The sequence below is a fragment of the Xyrauchen texanus genome, chromosome 21 (assembly GCF_025860055.1).
Source record: "Xyrauchen texanus isolate HMW12.3.18 chromosome 21, RBS_HiC_50CHRs, whole genome shotgun sequence".
NCBI lineage: Eukaryota > Metazoa > Chordata > Actinopteri > Cypriniformes > Catostomidae > Xyrauchen > Xyrauchen texanus.
The window spans coordinates 4403058-4419865 of NC_068296.1; the positions used below are offsets into that span (position 1 = coordinate 4403058).

Sequence of the window (16808 nt, forward strand, 5' to 3'; positions counted from 1 at the left end):
CTTTATTTACATAGTATAACCGGTCCTGCTCAAACTTCTCCAAGCAGGATTCGAACCGGGGCCTCCGGCATGGGAGGTGAGCACACTATAGAGGAGGCTAAATGCTACAGCCTCTTGTGTAAGTCGCTAGTGTGCCACTTGAGACCAGAGAAGGGAGGTTTTCACATTCCACACAGCTATCACGTACCAGCTGGCACCCGTTACACTTACCCCCTCTAAACTTCACTCCCATCCAGGTCACAGTACCACTGTAACCTTGCATGACCCACTCCAAGCGGGATTCGAACCAGGGTCTCCAACATGGGAGGTGAGCGCACTATAGAGGAGGCTATATGCTACAGCCTCTTGCGTGAGTCGCTGATGTGCCACTTGAGACCAGAGAAAGGAGGTTTTCACATTCCGCACAGCTATCACGTACCATCTGGTGCCCGTTACACTTACCCCCCCTAAACCTCACTCCCATCCGGGTCATGGTACCACTGTAACCGGTCTTGCATGAACCGCTCATAGTGGGATTCGAACCGGGGTCTCCGGCATGGGAGGCGGGCACGCTAAAGAGGAGGCTACAGCCTCTAGCGTCAATCGCTAATGTCGCCAGGGGAGTGAGGTTTATAACGTAAAAGCTGGCTCCCGTTACAATAGCACCTTTCAAAACAATGTCAGGGCTAGACTGGCAATCTGGCATTTTCCCGGTGGTCAGACGCACTTTGGGGCCCATAAGGGGCGGACTGGCCAGCAGGAGAACCGAGCGGGCCGGTGGGTCGGCCGCGAAACGTGCCGAATGGGCCGCGATAAGCAAAAATTAGCCGCCGCATTATGCAGAACGGAGCACAAAACGGCGCCGTGATATGCAGAAAAGGACAGCGAACAGCCCCCCCCCCGGCTCAACAACTACCTCCCATTCCCCCTCAGAATTATGCCCCTGACATGAAGTGATGACCCGAGGTTACTGTAGTTACATTGATATCTGGATATATGTGCACAGGTGCAAATCCATCTGACAATGTAATAAAATCACAAGAAAGTCAATAAAAGATACTAATTAAACACAGACAATTAAGCACACGATAACTGAAGTAAAAAGTAAGGAAAGGTTTGTTGAAATCAACTGAGGAGATCCAAAAGTATAATTCTGGAGATCTTTTCGGTTTTCACGAAGGAGTGTAATTTGATGAGTGTCCCTAACCTGTCAGAAGTTTAGCTACATTGGCTGAGGCAGAAGACTGTGGGGTTTGTTTGAGGAAGTGTACACTGGCATAAAGTGTTTTTCTTTTAAATGCAATAACTTGTGGTATTGTTACATCTCTTTAGGTATTTAGATGGTAATTTATGATCTCAACAGAATTTTCTGCAAATACAGGCATTGTCAGTAGTTTAACTGGCCCAAATACAGCTGAACTGATGTGCTGTTTGGCCTCTGTGTAGGAATCAGACTCCTGGAGAAGACTGATTCTGGTTATATATCATGGACAGTAAGAGTGGTCGGTTTCTCTTCCCGTTCCAGTCCTATCCTATCCAGGAGAACTTGATGGAGGCACTGTGTACTGCTCTGGATCAGGGAAAAGTTGGTACATTTGAGAGTCCCACTGGCACGATCTCTCTCCAGATCAAATCACTTCATCAACACTCTTATTTTAAGGAACGTTCAAACTCTGCCAACAGTATCTATGACATGCTGTTGTACTTGCTTGTTTTGATTATTAGGGGGTTACCTCCCCCCATCCCCCCGGAATCTACACCCCTGCCAGCGGGTATATGTATATAAATAGTAACTGATCTGATATTTTTGCTTATCAAGCAAATATTACCGGATTTAATGTCTTTACATTCTCATGACAGAAGCTTAAATAACTTGGATATTTAACCTTTGCATAGACAAAGTTGGTAAACTTTTCTGTCACATTAATCTTATGTTAAAGCGCATACTGTTTAAGTCATGTGGCTATACTTTCCAAACAATATATATTTTAAAGGAAAAGACAAGGCAAGCTCAATTGACAACTTTTGTGGCATAATGTTGCTTTAAATAAATAAATAAATAAATAAATAAATATGCATTCCAGTGAGGCACTTACACTGAAAGTGAATAGGGGCCAATCTGTAAACGTTAAAATGCTCACGGTTTCAAAAGTATAGCCACAAGACATAAAGGATATGTGTGTAAACATGATGTTTGTGTGATAAAATCCCTTACTCACCTTTTCTGTGTGATGTTGTATCTAATTTCACAATTTTGTTGCCATGATGACACTGTAAACCATGTACTAACAACTTCACAGCAAGTAATACACCTGATTTTCAGTGGTGGAAAAAGTACTCAATTTCCATACTTAAGTAGAAGTACCATTTTTTACTTAAGTAAAATTCCTCCATTAAAATACTACTTAAGTAAAATTAAAAAGTACCTGGTTTTAAAAATACTTCAATATCAAAAAGTAAATACAAATACAAAAAGTAAAGCTGTGGAGTGGTGTGGTGTAGTGGTCTAAAGCACTAAACTGTTAAGCAGAAGGTTGTTGGTTTGATCCCCACAGCTACCACCATTGTGTCCTTGAGCAAGGCACTTAACTTCAGGTTGCTCCAGGGGGATTGTCCCTGTAATAAGGGCTCTGTAAGTTGCTTTGGATAAAAGCGTCTGCCAAATGCATAAATGTAAATGTAAATGTAGAGGTTGAACGATAGTGGATTTTGCCGATACGATATCCAAGATGGTGGAAAAGGCCGATAACCGCTTAATCGGCCAATCGTTTTTTATTCTTATCGATTTAAAGAATGATGAAATGTTTCTTAGTATTTTCTTACTTTGACAGACACAGATCAAGAGTCCAAAATGAATAAAATCCCAAAAGCAGTTTAGTGTGCAGCCAAAGACTTAATAATAACCAGAAAAATTCAGATTTGGTGCATAATGCTGGACTTTTAACTGTAAACAAGCCTGAAATACACCGGGGACTTTGGCTCTGTTACAATGCTATATATGTTAGTAATTACCAAATTATGCTTTTTATAGCCTATATATTCACCAGATGAAGAGTTTTGTATATACATTATATACAGTACAAGTATATGTATATATATATATATATATATATATATATATATATATATATATATATATATATATATATATATTTACTAATGTTTTCTGTGGTTCTACGTTGCCATGAAGACCTAACCTTAAACCTTAAAATTACCGTAAAACAACTTGAACAACTTTACAGCCCAAATAATAACAGCAAACAACAACATAATAATAACGTCTGAGACTGTCAATCTGTGCATCTTATCACGTGGTTTGTTCAGCACGTTACCGTGGAGACCTAGTGTGTGTGTGGAGGCTTCACGCTACTCTCCGCGGCATCCACGCACAACTCACCACACACCCCACCTAGAGCGAGAACCACATTATAGTGACCATAAAGAGGTTACCTAGCAACCGGGCTAATTTGGTTGCTTAGGAGACCTGTCTGGAGTCAATCAGCACACCCTGGATTCAAACTCGCAACTCCAGTTGTGGTAGTCAGCGTCTTTACTCGCTGAGCTACCCAGGGCCTCGTTCACTTCTGTTGCAAGTGCCTCACTGTAAACTTGTTTTGTAACACTTTAAGCTCTGTGGGTGTTTTTAAAAATTTCCTGATTCAGTGGCATACCCAAAATTACAGGCTTATAAATCAACCGAAATAAAAAAACAAAATAAGGAAATACAAGGAGGGTCAAGTGTTTGCTATCATTGTAAAGAAAACGTTTAAACAGTTTTAATGGTTTTAAGTTGCTGCATCTCAACAAAGAGGGGGTGGGGTCAGAAGCACACAATCTAGAAGAGGAGGGGCTTATTGTAGCCAAATACGAAAGTGATGAGGAGGCCACGCCCAAGAGCAGGTATTGATTGTGTTAATGAATTAATGAATAATTCAGTGGGTGGGTGTGTCTTCCAACCTTCATTTCTCATACTGTTCCCTCCCCAGGCTGTGTGATGATGATGATGATGATGATGATCTCGACGAGGATCATGTCACTAAGGTGCATGTTTACTCTTTCCTCCCTGTTTCAGTGAACTGCAAGGTGTTTGTGCATGTTTAATATGTAATGTCCACGTCTTTAGATTTACTACAGTTGTCGAACTCACTCTAAGCTGGTCGAGTTTGTGCACAAGGGACAGAAGAGTCCGTACGGGGCCAAGGTGTGTTTGGTTAATCTAGAGTCCAGACAGGTAAACATGCATGCTAATCGGTTCTTGTGATTGCAGTGTCAATATAATGTTCACTTACAGGTACTCTGCAGCACTTAACCCTCTTTATGAGCACTAGTCATAGTCATGCTATGAAAGGCAAAACAGATGATGTCATACCCATTCATTTAGCCTTTTTCAGAACCTTTGCATTAATTCAGAGGTCGTGCGGCTCTGAAACGTCCAAATGATGAATGATCTCTGTTTGGAAATGCATAAAAACACACGTGGTGAGAAACACAAACACTGCCAATTTAAACATAGTGTTTTTGCTGTTTCAAATGACAAACTGATTACATAATCGGGAGTGTTAGACATTAATATTTTCATCAAAATGATGTAAGTGTTTAACACAATTACAGAGAATCGAGAAAAGGCACCAGAGTCTGAGCCGAGGCGGCATCACGGTGTGGCCAAGGCAACGTGTGCCTACTTGGGTTTTGAGAATTTGATGTTGACGAGGGATGAGGTGCTGGTGAAGGTGCGAGATGTGGAACAGCTCCTATAGCACGGGCGAGAAAAACACCTGCCCTTATTACAGCACTTGCATGACCAGACCTGCATCTCAGACGCGCGCGCACACACACACACACACACACACACACACACACACACACACACACACATGCGTTGTGTTTTATGGGGACTTTCCATAGACATAATGGTTTTTATACTGTACAAACTTTTCAAAAACATAATTTAGTATGATTTATAAGCTGTTTTCCTCATGGGGACCGACAAAATGTCCCCACAAGGTCAAAAATTTCGGGTTTTACTATCCTTATGGGGACATTTGGTCCCCACAAAGTGATAAATACACTCACACACACACACACACACACACACACACACACACACACACACACACACACACACACACACACACACACACACACACACACACACACACACACACACACACACACACCATAGATAAGTGGTTCTCAACTGATTTAGCTTTACTCCTAGATTTTGCATTGACCCAAGTGTCAACCCAATACAATGCAAAAGTATAGGTGGCTCAGTGGTTGAGGCTCAGTGGTTGAGGCTCAGGGTTACTGACCAGAAGGTTGGGGGTTCAAGCCCCAGCACCACCAAGATGCCACTGTTGGGCCCTTGAGCAAGGCACTTAACTCCAGGTTGCTCCAGGGAGATTGTCTCTGTAAAATCTGCACTGTAAGTTGCTTTGGATAAAAGCGTCTGCTAAATGTGTAAATGTAAACAAACATTTAATTAAAATCGAACATTGCAATGTACCAATATAATCATGATCCACATAGGCCCAACAATATACAATGGTACTGAGAGTTTTTAATTATTTCTTAAATTTAGAAAGTCTCATGCTCTCAGCAGCCAATAATTCACTGCATAAAACATATTGTGGTCAGTACAAACTATGTTTGTCTTTGTTGCATGTGAACCCATATTTAATATTTACATTTATTCTTTTGGCAGACACTTTTATCCAAAGCGACTTACAAAAGAGGAAAACATAAGCGAATCATCTTAAAGAGACAGTGGTACGAAAAGTACCATATTAAAAGTTTCACTAGCATCAGAAAAGTAGCATGGATTTAAAGTAGTAGATTAAAATCCAACTGCCCATGTTGGCATCTGTCTAATCTGACTAGCTTTTACAAAAAGACAGATGAACTTCAACAGCAGATTAGATGCACTTCATTTGACGTCAATTTGAGTTGATGAGCCTATTTATTTTGTTGTCCTAACTACTGTATGTTAGTCAGATTTTGTTATTTCAGGGATCCCACAGTCATGGAAATCCTGGAAATATCATGGAATTGTGTTTTCCAGGCCTGGAAAAGTCAGAAATGGATAAAATCGTAAAAGTCATGGAAGTGTCTATGGTGAATGTACAATTTTCAAGATTTTCTCTGCTCTAAAAATATCTCAGAATCTAAATATTGTGCTTGTATACAGAAGAGTAAGGCAGTGTTTCCCAACCACTGTGCCACGGATTGTCAAATTCCACAAAATAAATAAATGCATGAAAAAAACATTATTTCAGGGATCCAAACTCCTCACCTTTTGGAGAAATTGGCCATTTTGAAACCATAATCGGTCACGTTAATGATGTGTCAAAAAGACTTTCATTCTTCAAACAACTGGAAGTGAGCTGCTGACTATCAGTGACTTCCTGTTCAAGGCTCAAGTTGATAACATAAACCTTTTTAAGGTACTACAAGTACTTCAGTGCATTCAGTGGAAATAAAAACGAATTTCTACATTTACTGATACAAATCAAGTCATTTAGATCCAATATCAATATGACATTCTATATATAGTTTAATCGAGATGTCTTTTTAAGGTTCAGAAATACTTTGAGAAGAGCATGATCAGCAGGAAGGTGAGCAGACGGACACATTTATGACTCTTGTTTTAAAATAAATATAAATGACCACAGGTCAAAAATAACCAGCAGATGGCTGTGAATTTGTGTGCATGTGTGTGTGTGTTTTGCATTGTGAATGTTTTATGGTCGCACCCATTCATGTGTGTGTGTGTGTGTGTGTTCTGCATTGTGAATGTTTTATGGTCGCACCCATTCATGTGTGTGTGTGTGTGTGTGTTCTGCATTGTGAATGTTTTATGGTCGCACCCATTCATGTGTGTGTGTGTGTGTGTGTGTGTGTGTGTTCTGCATTGTGAATGTTTTATGGTCTCACCCATTCATGTGTGTGTGTGTGTGTGTGTGTGTTCTGCATTGTGAATGTTTTATGGTCTCACCCATTCATGTGTGTGTGTGTGTGTGTTCTGCATTGTGAATGTTTTATGGTCTCACCCATTCATGTGTGTGTGTGTGTGTGTGTGTGTTCTGCATTGTGAATGTTTTATGGTCTCACCCATTCATGTGTGTGTGTGTGTGTGTGTGTGTGTTCTGCATTGTGAATGTTTTATGGTCTCACCCATTCATGTGTGTGTGTGTGTGTGTGTGTTCTGCATTGTGAATGTTTTATGGTCTCACCCATTCATGTGTGTGTGTGTGTGTGTGTGTGTGTTCTGCATTGTGAATGTTTTATGGTCTCACCCATTCATGTGTGTGTGTGTGTGTGTGTGTGTGTTCTGCATTGTGAATGTTTTATGGTCTCACCCATTCATGTGTGTGTGTGTGTGTGTGTGTGTTCTGCATTGTGAATGTTTTATGGTCTCACCCATTCATGTGTGTGTGTGTGTGTGTGTGTGTGTGTGTTCTGCATTGTGAATGTTTTATGGTCTCACCCATTCATGTGTGTGTGTGTGTGTGTGTGTGTTCTGCATTGTGAATGTTTTATGGTCTCACCCATTCATGTGTGTGTGTGTGTGTGTGTGTGTGTTCTGCATTGTGAATGTTTTATGGTCTCACCCATTCATGTGTGTGTGTGTGTGTGTGTGTGTGTTCTGCATTGTGAATGTTTTATGGTCTCACCCATTCATGTGTGTGTGTGTGTGTGTGTGTGTGTTCTGCATTGTGAATGTTTTATGGTCTCACCCATTCATGTGTGTGTGTGTGTGTGTGTGTGTGTTCTGCATTGTGAATGTTTTATGGTCTCACCCATTCATGTGTGTGTGTGTGTGTGTGTGTGTGTGTGTGTCTGCATTGTGAATGTTTTATGGTCTCACCCATTCATGTGTGTGTGTGTGTGTGTGTGTGTGTTCTGCATTGTGAATGTTTTATGGTCTCACCCATTCATGTGTGTGTGTGTGTGTGTGTGTGTGTGTTCTGCATTGTGAATGTTTTATGGTCTCACCCATTCATGTGTGTGTGTGTGTGTGTGTGTGTGTTCTGCATTGTGAATGTTTTATGGTCTCACCCATTCATGTGTGTGTGTGTGTGTGTGTGTGTGTGTTCTGCATTGTGAATGTTTTATGGTCTCACCCATTCATGTGTGTGTGTGTGTGTGTGTGTGTGTGTGTGTGTTCTGCATTGTGAATGTTTTATGGTCTCACCCATTCATGTGTGTGTGTGTGTGTGTGTGTGTGTGTGTGTGTGTGTTCTGCATTGTGAATGTTTTATGGTCTCACCCATTCATGTGTGTGTGTGTGTGTGTGTGTGTGTGTGTTCTGCATTGTGAATGTTTTATGGTCTCACCCATTCATGTGTGTGTGTGTGTGTGTGTGTGTGTGTGTTCTGCATTGTGAATGTTTTATGGTCTCACCCATTCATGTGTGTGTGTGTGTGTGTGTGTGTGTGTGTTCTGCATTGTGAATGTTTTATGGTCTCACCCATTCATGTGTGTGTGTGTGTGTGTGTGTGTGTGTGTTCTGCATTGTGAATGTTTTATGGTCTCACCCATTCATGTGTGTGTGTGTGTGTGTGTGTGTGTGTGTTCTGCATTGTGAATGTTTTATGGTCTCACCCATTCATGTGTGTGTGTGTGTGTGTGTGTGTGTGTGTGTTCTGCATTGTGAATGTTTTATGGTCTCACCCATTCATGTGTGTGTGTGTGTGTGTGTGTGTGTGTGTGTTCTGCATTGTGAATGTTTTATGGTCTCACCCATTCATGTGTGTGTGTGTGTGTGTGTGTGTGTTCTGCATTGTGAATGTTTTATGGTCTCACCCATTCATGTGTGTGTGTGTGTGTGTGTGTGTGTTCTGCATTGTGAATGTTTTATAGGTCTCACCCATTCATGTGTGTGTGTGTGTGTGTGTGTGTGTGTGTTCTGCATTGTGAATGTTTTATGGTCTCACCCATTCATGTGTGTGTGTGTGTGTGTGTGTTCTGCATTGTGAATGTTTTATGGTCTCACCCATTCATGTGTGTGTGTGTGTGTGTGTGTGTGTGTTCTGCATTGTGAATGTTTTATGGTCTCACCCATTCATGTGTGTGTGTGTGTGTGTGTGTGTGTTCTGCATTGTGAATGTTTTATGGTCTCACCCATTCATGTGTGTGTGTGTGTGTGTGTGTGTCTGCATTGTGAATGTTTTATGGTCTCACCCATTCATGTGTGTGTGTGTGTGTGTGTGTGTGTTCTGCATTGTGAATGTTTTATGGTCTCACCCATTCATGTGTGTGTGTGTGTGTGTGTGTGTGTGTCTGCATTGTGAATGTTTTATGGTCTCACCCATTCATGTGTGTGTGTGTGTGTGTGTGTTCTGCATTGTGAATGTTTTATGGTCTCACCCATTCATGTGTGTGTGTGTGTGTGTGTGTTCTGCATTGTGAATGTTTTATGGTCTCACCCATTCATGTGTGTGTGTGTGTGTGTGTGTGTGTGTGTGTTCTGCATTGTGAATGTTTTATGGTCTCACCCATTCATGTGTGTGTGTGTGTGTGTGTGTGTGTTCTGCATTGTGAATGTTTTATGGTCTCACCCATTCATGTGTGTGTGTGTGTGTGTGTGTTCTGCATTGTGAATGTTTTATGGTCTCACCCATTCATGTGTGTGTGTGTGTGTGTGTTCTGCATTGTGAATGTTTTATGGTCTCACCCATTCATGTGTGTGTGTGTGTGTGTGTTTGTTCTGCATTGTGAATGTTTTATGGTCTCACCCATTCATGTGTGTGTGTGTGTGTGTGTGTGTGTGTGTGTGTGTTCTGCATTGTGAATGTTTTATGGTCTCACCCATGTGTGTGTGTGTGTGTGTGTGTGTGTGTGTGTTCTGCATTTTGAATGTTTTATGGTCTCACCCATTCATGTGTGTGTGTGTGTGTGTGTGTGTTCTGCATTGTGGCTGAATCATTGATTTTATTTGACAAATTCCCCCAAAAAAAAAGCTCTGTGTTATAATCTCGCCCATTCATTTCCTATGATCGTCAAATTTGGCCGCAAACTACACAACGGTCACTTTTTTTGTCACGTGACCTATTTTTTTTTTTGGTGTGTTCAGATGGCAAATGTTGGAAAAGTAAACAGGCTTCGAGCCACTCAGATGAAGTATGCTGTTTGTATTAAAGAAACAACATTTATTATAATACAAAAATTACCGAACAGTGCACAACAGTTAAAAAGTGCACCAAAACACACACACTGTTGCTCTGTGCCCTGTGTGTAGCTGTGTGGATTTGTGGAGAAATACGAGGCAGCGGTGTAAACGCACACTCCAGTTCTTAAAACAAAGAGAATCGTTGTATTGGAGGACTCCAGACACTGCAGAACAAACCTACAGGTACAGTTTTACAGCCCCATAAACATGTACTACAAGACTGCTTCTAAACTACAGTAAAGTAAAAAACATTATAACATTTAAAGTCATTGTGACTTCATTCATTGATTCTATACTATCTTTATAAATATCTCTGTCATTTTGTGTAGCGCTATTAAGCAATTATTTTGCATGCCGAAGTGTCCTTGGGCAAGACACTGAACCCCAATTGGCTCCCAATGGCAGGCTAGCACCTTGCATGGCAGCTCTGCCATCATTGGTGTATGAATGTGTGTGTGTGAATGGGTGAATGAGATGCAGTGTAAAGCGCTTTGAATACCGCTAAGGTTAAAAAGGTGCTATATAAGTGCAGACCATTTACCATTTAGCAACAACCTGGAAACCATCCACTATCAAGCAAGTATTGTGGCAACACATTTTGCACATGCCGGCTTTACATTGTTCTTTAGAAAATGTAACAATGTAATATGTAAGAATGATCTTGCAGAACAGCAGGTGGCAGTAGAGGACAGACCCGTCATGGCTTCACCAATGATGCTGGTTGAAAGTTTCTACGTTTCTTACTAATGCCAACAAAGATGGACGAGTCATGATGCAAAGGCAGGGCTAGTAGAGTTTGAGAGAACACATGTATTAGGTGTTCTCTCAAACTCTACTTCATGCATGTACCATTTGAATTTCTCTCTCACACATGAATCCCTCTCTTTCCTGTCGCCTGTTCACAGAGCAGTCTGAAGTTTCTCTTGCTGAATTTTCACTTTGCACAGATTGTCCAGGAGTGCAGGGCTGTGATCATCGCCAGGGGAACCATGCAGTTTCACATGGACTAATAGATATAGTGACACAGCTGCCTCGGTTACATAACTTTAAACAAACTCATTAAAGAATGACATTCTGTAGTATGCTGCGTAATAACTGTTTTGGTATTATCGTGTTGCAGGTTACAGATTTTAAAGAGCAGCTTTTGTTTTAAACGGGGAAGACCATATTTTAGAATTCTCATGTGATGAGTTTGTGATATTGTGTGTGCGTATAATGTGTGTATTACTCCTTGCAATGTTTTTATGATGTGTGTAACTGTGGTATAGTGACTTCAGGTCAAGTCATACCCCCTGAGAAAATCCTACCCATAGTCCTTTGTGCTGGCCCCTCAGGACAACAGTTGGAGTTCACTTCTCAAACTAGGAACACGCCACAGATGGTAAGACATACACACACACGCAAACCAAAATGTCACAGAAGGCCCGATGCAAGCACAACAACAACAAAAAAAACTGCTCATTTGAAATTATGGCAACAAAATGCACATTAATAACATTTTCATGTGATTTAAATTAGCAAGCAAAAATCAATGCCTAACAATTGTGAAAGGCATACTTATATATTTGCATATTAACCCTTAAATGCATGTGGACCTCATTCCACCCCCTATTTCTTTAGTATTCCTCAATCTCTCTCGTATAGTGTAACTCAAACAAAATGGCACAATTAAGGGTTAAACTGGGAAAAAATAATATAAATGACTTCAGCGTGACATTTTAACTCTATTCGTTTACTTACATTAGATGGACGAGACGGGCCGTGTTCTGTCTAAACTGTGTAAAGTAGTGCCTGGGGGTGTTGTCTGTTTCTTCCCTTCCTACGAATATGAAAAGAGAATTCTGGGACATTGAGATGTACAAAAGCCAGTCAAGTTGAGCAAGTGCTCAGTGACTACTCCAAGTGTATACAGGTGTGTGAGTGCAGACGTGCACTCTACTATTGTTATGGAATTTTGAGTGTATGTTTTTTATGATAGTATACTTTTTATAGTAACACAAATGTATACAGTGTATAACTGTGCAGTGTCTTGCATAGTAAAGCAGGAAATGTACAGTAAAGACATTATAGTGTAGAATGATTCATTGTTTCTCTGCAGAGCAACATTAATGCTGGAATTGGCCAGTCGGGACTGCTGCTCTTCTCTGTACGTAGTTGGAGGAAAAATTTGTTAACAAAATGAACCTCTCCGTTTCTTTTTTTCAGGAAATTTCTTGTCCCAGGGTTTGATATTTAGTAAAACACATTTCAACTTTTTTTCCTTTTGGTCTCATTAAAACTGACTTTGAAACTTTTTACCAGGCCTTAATTTAATTTTGGTACATTTCAAATGCTTTAAGCCTTGTCCCAGACACAGACTTTCATTATTTAACTATGAAAATCCATTATAAAAATACAAATGATCATGTTTTTAAAACTATGATCATCTAAACAAAGATTTAAATATATATATATAAATATTTTTTTAACTTGGTGTAATTGTTAACCAAGTGGACAAAAGTGAGCATGCTTGAGATGAAATATGACACAAGTGATGTTTAAAGAAAAGAAAGAAATTTGAAAGTAAATATCACTTGAGCAGAATATTTTAATTGGGTGTCATTTCCAATCAAGCTGTAATTTTGCCAAATTATGCAAAATATGTATATGTAAAAAATGTACACTTAATGTTTAAGCAAAAACACAAGAGAGGTCATGGTACCTTGACTTTGTTGTCCTTAATCCATTTTGCCACAACTTTGGAGGTATGCTTGTGGTCATTGTCCAATTGGAAGACCCATTTGTGACTAGCTTTAACTTCCAGGATGATGTCTTGAGATGTTGCTTCAATATATCCATCTTCCTCATGATGCCACTTATTTGCCTCCTGCAGCAAAGCACCTCCACAACATGATGCTGCCACCCCCATGCTTCACGGTTGGGATGGTGTTCTTCAGCTTGCAAGCCTCACCCTTTTTCCTCCAAACATAAGGATGGTCATTATGGCCAAAAAGTCAGACCAGAGGACATTTCTCCAAAAATTATGATCTTTGTCCCCCATGTGCACTTGCAAACTGTGGTCTATGGCGGTTTTGGAGCAGTGGCTTCTTCCTTGCTGAACAGCCTTTCAGGTTATATCAATATAGGGAGTTAATGTTCAACTTCGATATAGGACTTGTTTTACTGTGGATATAGATACTTATCTACCTGTTTCCTCCAGCATCTTCACAAGGTACTTTGTTGTTGATCTGGGATTGATTTGCACTTTTCACACCAATCTACATTCATCTATAGGAGACTGAATGTGTCTCCTGCCTGAGCAGTATGATGGCTGCATGGTTGTGTTTATTCTTGCATGCTATTGTTTGTACAGATGAACGTGGTACCTTCAGGCATTTGGAAATTGCTCGCAAGGATGAACCAGACTTGTGGAGGTCCACAATTTGTTTTTTCTGAGGTCTTTGCTGATTTCTTTTGATTTTCCCATGATGTCAAGCAAAGAGGCACTGAGTTTGAAAGTAGTCCTTAAAATACATCCACAGTTACACCTCCAGTTCAGCACACATCCTATCAGAAGCGAATTGTCTAAAGGCTTGACATAATCTTCTGGAATTTTCCAAGCTGCTTAAAGTCACAGTTAATTTAGTGTATGTAAACTTCTGTCCCACTGGAATTGCGATATAGTCAATTAAAAGTGAAACAATCTGCCTGTAAACAATTGTTGGAAAAATGACTTGTGTTGTGCACAAAGTAGATGTCCTAAATGACTTGCCAAAACTATAGTTTGCTAATATGAAATCTGTGGATTGGTTAAAAAATTAGTTTTAATGACTTCTACCTACGTGTATATAAACATCTGACTTTAACTGTACATGCTTATATTATATATATATGCTCATAAAAACGTATATATATTTTGTATCTATTCATCATTAGATTGTAAATATATGCAATATTATTTAAGAATAATTGATAATAATAAATATAAAACTGAAAAAATCATTGATCAATATTTGGCAGTTAGTCCACAATATGTGTAAAGGGTGAGCTTTTAAATTTGAGTGTGAAAATTTGCAGACGGCAGCTCAAAAAGGTTTTAACCAGGAGTATCAAGTATTCAAGTACACATTCAAAAATTATAAAAAGTAATGAAAAACTACTTCAATATCTGGTCTTCATACTGTATACTGTGCACAGCATACTTCTTTCTTTAAGATAGGTAGTATGCCATTTCGAACATAGCCTTAGAATGTGAACTGCGGATAAATGTTTGAGTTGGAGTAGAGGATGCAATCATAACTGAGCGTTTGCGTTCGTCTATCCAGCAGTCTACTGTTTTAATAAGCAAGACAGCACATTTACAAGAGTTAATATGAGTCTGTGCTCTCCAGCTGTGCTCTCTGTATGCAGGTCTGCTCTAATGAGAGGAAGTTGTTGATGACATGATTTGTTAGCAGTATGTTCACTGTCTGATTGTTTATTTGATTCTGCAGTATTTTTCTGGAGAAGCGACAGAGACCGCAGCTCTGAGCAGACATCGACTCGATAGAGCTGAGCTGTGTGTGTAAAAATACTATGTGTGTTCTGCCTAATGCATGTTTGACAGCGTAGGCCTTGTAAATGATTTAGGCAGTTTAGGAGTTGTACCCACTCTGTCTTCACGTTCAGCATTTGTGCTTCTTGTTTAGTTCTGAGACCTTTGATTTCATTAAAGCTGCTCTACTCAAGACTGAGTTGGCCTCTGTTTGTCAGGACTGGAGTCATAATAGACCCCTTAAGGCCCCGACCAAGAGCAAAGTTATACATTTATACAAAAGCATATTCCGAGTTCAATACAAGTTAAGCTCAATCAAAAGTATTTGTGGAATAATGTTGTTTTAACAATTGATTTAGGGTTCATGGCAATAAAAATCGAATTAAACGGGCCAAACTTTATAGTGTCCTAAAAATACATTACAGTTACAGAAATACTCAAACCAGCCCGTCTGACACCAACAATCATCCATGTGATTAACTAATCAGCCAATAGTGTGGCAGCAGTGCAGTGCATACAGCAGATAAGGGTCAGGAGCTACAGTTAATGTTCACATTAACCATCAGAATGGGGAAAATGTGATTTCAGTGATTTGGAGCGTGGCATGATTGTTGGTGTCAGACGGGCTGGTTTGAGTATGTCTGTAACTGCTGATCTCCTGGGATTTTCACACACAACAGTCTCTAGAATTTACTCTGAATGTAATATAAAAAGGCAACAGAGAAGGGCCAGACAGGTTTGAACTGACAAAGTCTAAGATAAATCAGATAACCACTCTGTACTATTGTTTTGGTGGCATGAGGGGGACCTACACAAGATCTAGAGATGTTTGATTGGGTTCAAGTCTGGGCCACTCAAGGACATTCACAGAGTTCTCCCTAAGCCACTCTTGCATCATCTTGGCTGTGTGCTTAGGGTCATTGTCCTGTTAGAGGTGAACTTTTGGCCCAGTCTGAGGTCCCGAGCACTCTCGACCAGGTTTTCATTAAGGATATCTCTGTTTTTTGCTGCATTCAGCTTTCATTCAACCCTGACCAGTCCCCTAGTCCCTGCTGCTGAAAAACACCCCCACAGCATGATGCTGACACCACCATGCTTCACCGTTGGGATGGTATTGTGCAGGTGATGAGTGTTGCCTGGTTTCCTCCAGAGATGACGCTTGGAATTGAGGCCAAATAGTTCAATCTTCATTTCATCAGACCAGAGAATCTTGTTTCTCACAGTCTGAGAGTCCTTTAGGTGCTTTTTTTTTTTGTGTGTCTTGCACTGAGGAGAGGCTTCCGTCTGGCCACTCTGCCATAAAGCCCAGATCGGTGGAGAGTTGCAGTGATGATTGTCCTTCTGCAAGTTTCTCCCATCTCCACACATGATCTCTGGAGCTCAACCAGAGTGACCATCGGGTTCTAGGTCACCTCTCTTACCAAGGCCCTTCTCCCTGATTGCTCAGTTTGACCGGGCGGCCAGCTCTAGGAAGAGTCCTGGTGGTTCCAAACTTCCATTTAAGAATTATGGATGCCACTGTGCTCTTGGAAACCTTCAATGTAGCCAAAAAATTTTTTAGCCTTCCCCAGATCTGTGCCTCAACACAATCCTGTCTCTAAGCTCTGCAGGCAGTTCCTTTGACCTCGTGGCTTGGTTTTTGCTCTGATATGCATTTTCAGCTGTGAGACCTTATATAGACAGGTATAAGCCTTTCCAAATCATGTCCAATCAATTGAATTTGCCACAGGTGGACTTATATCAAATTGTAGACACATCTCAAAGATGATCCAGAGTAATGGGATGCACCTAAGCTAAATTTCAAGTGTCATAGCAAAGGGTCTGAATACTGTCAATGTGATATTTCATATTTTTTTTGCTTTGGCATAATGGGGTATGGAGTGTAGATTATTGTGAAAAAAATATTTAAAGCATTTTAAGGTAAGGCTGCAACATATCAAAATGGGGTCTGAATAGTTTCTGAATGTACTGTATAGTGTGTGTGTGTGTGTGTGTTTGTGCGTGTGTGTGTGTGTGTGTGTGTGTGTGTGTGTAAATTAAATAAATATATTTACAAATACTTAATAATAATTACATATAAAATGTACACTCACCTAAAGGATTATTAGGAACACCATACTAATACTGTGTTTGACCCCCTTTCGC

The 16808-nt window shown here is 40.3% G+C and overlaps 1 pseudogene; it reads left to right on the forward strand.

The window, feature by feature from the left end:
• Nucleotides 1-69: 69 nt before the first annotated feature.
• LOC127661269 (ATP-dependent DNA helicase DDX11-like) lies at nucleotides 70-12003 on the forward strand (annotated as a pseudogene).
• The last annotated feature ends 4805 nt before the right edge of the window (nucleotides 12004-16808 follow it).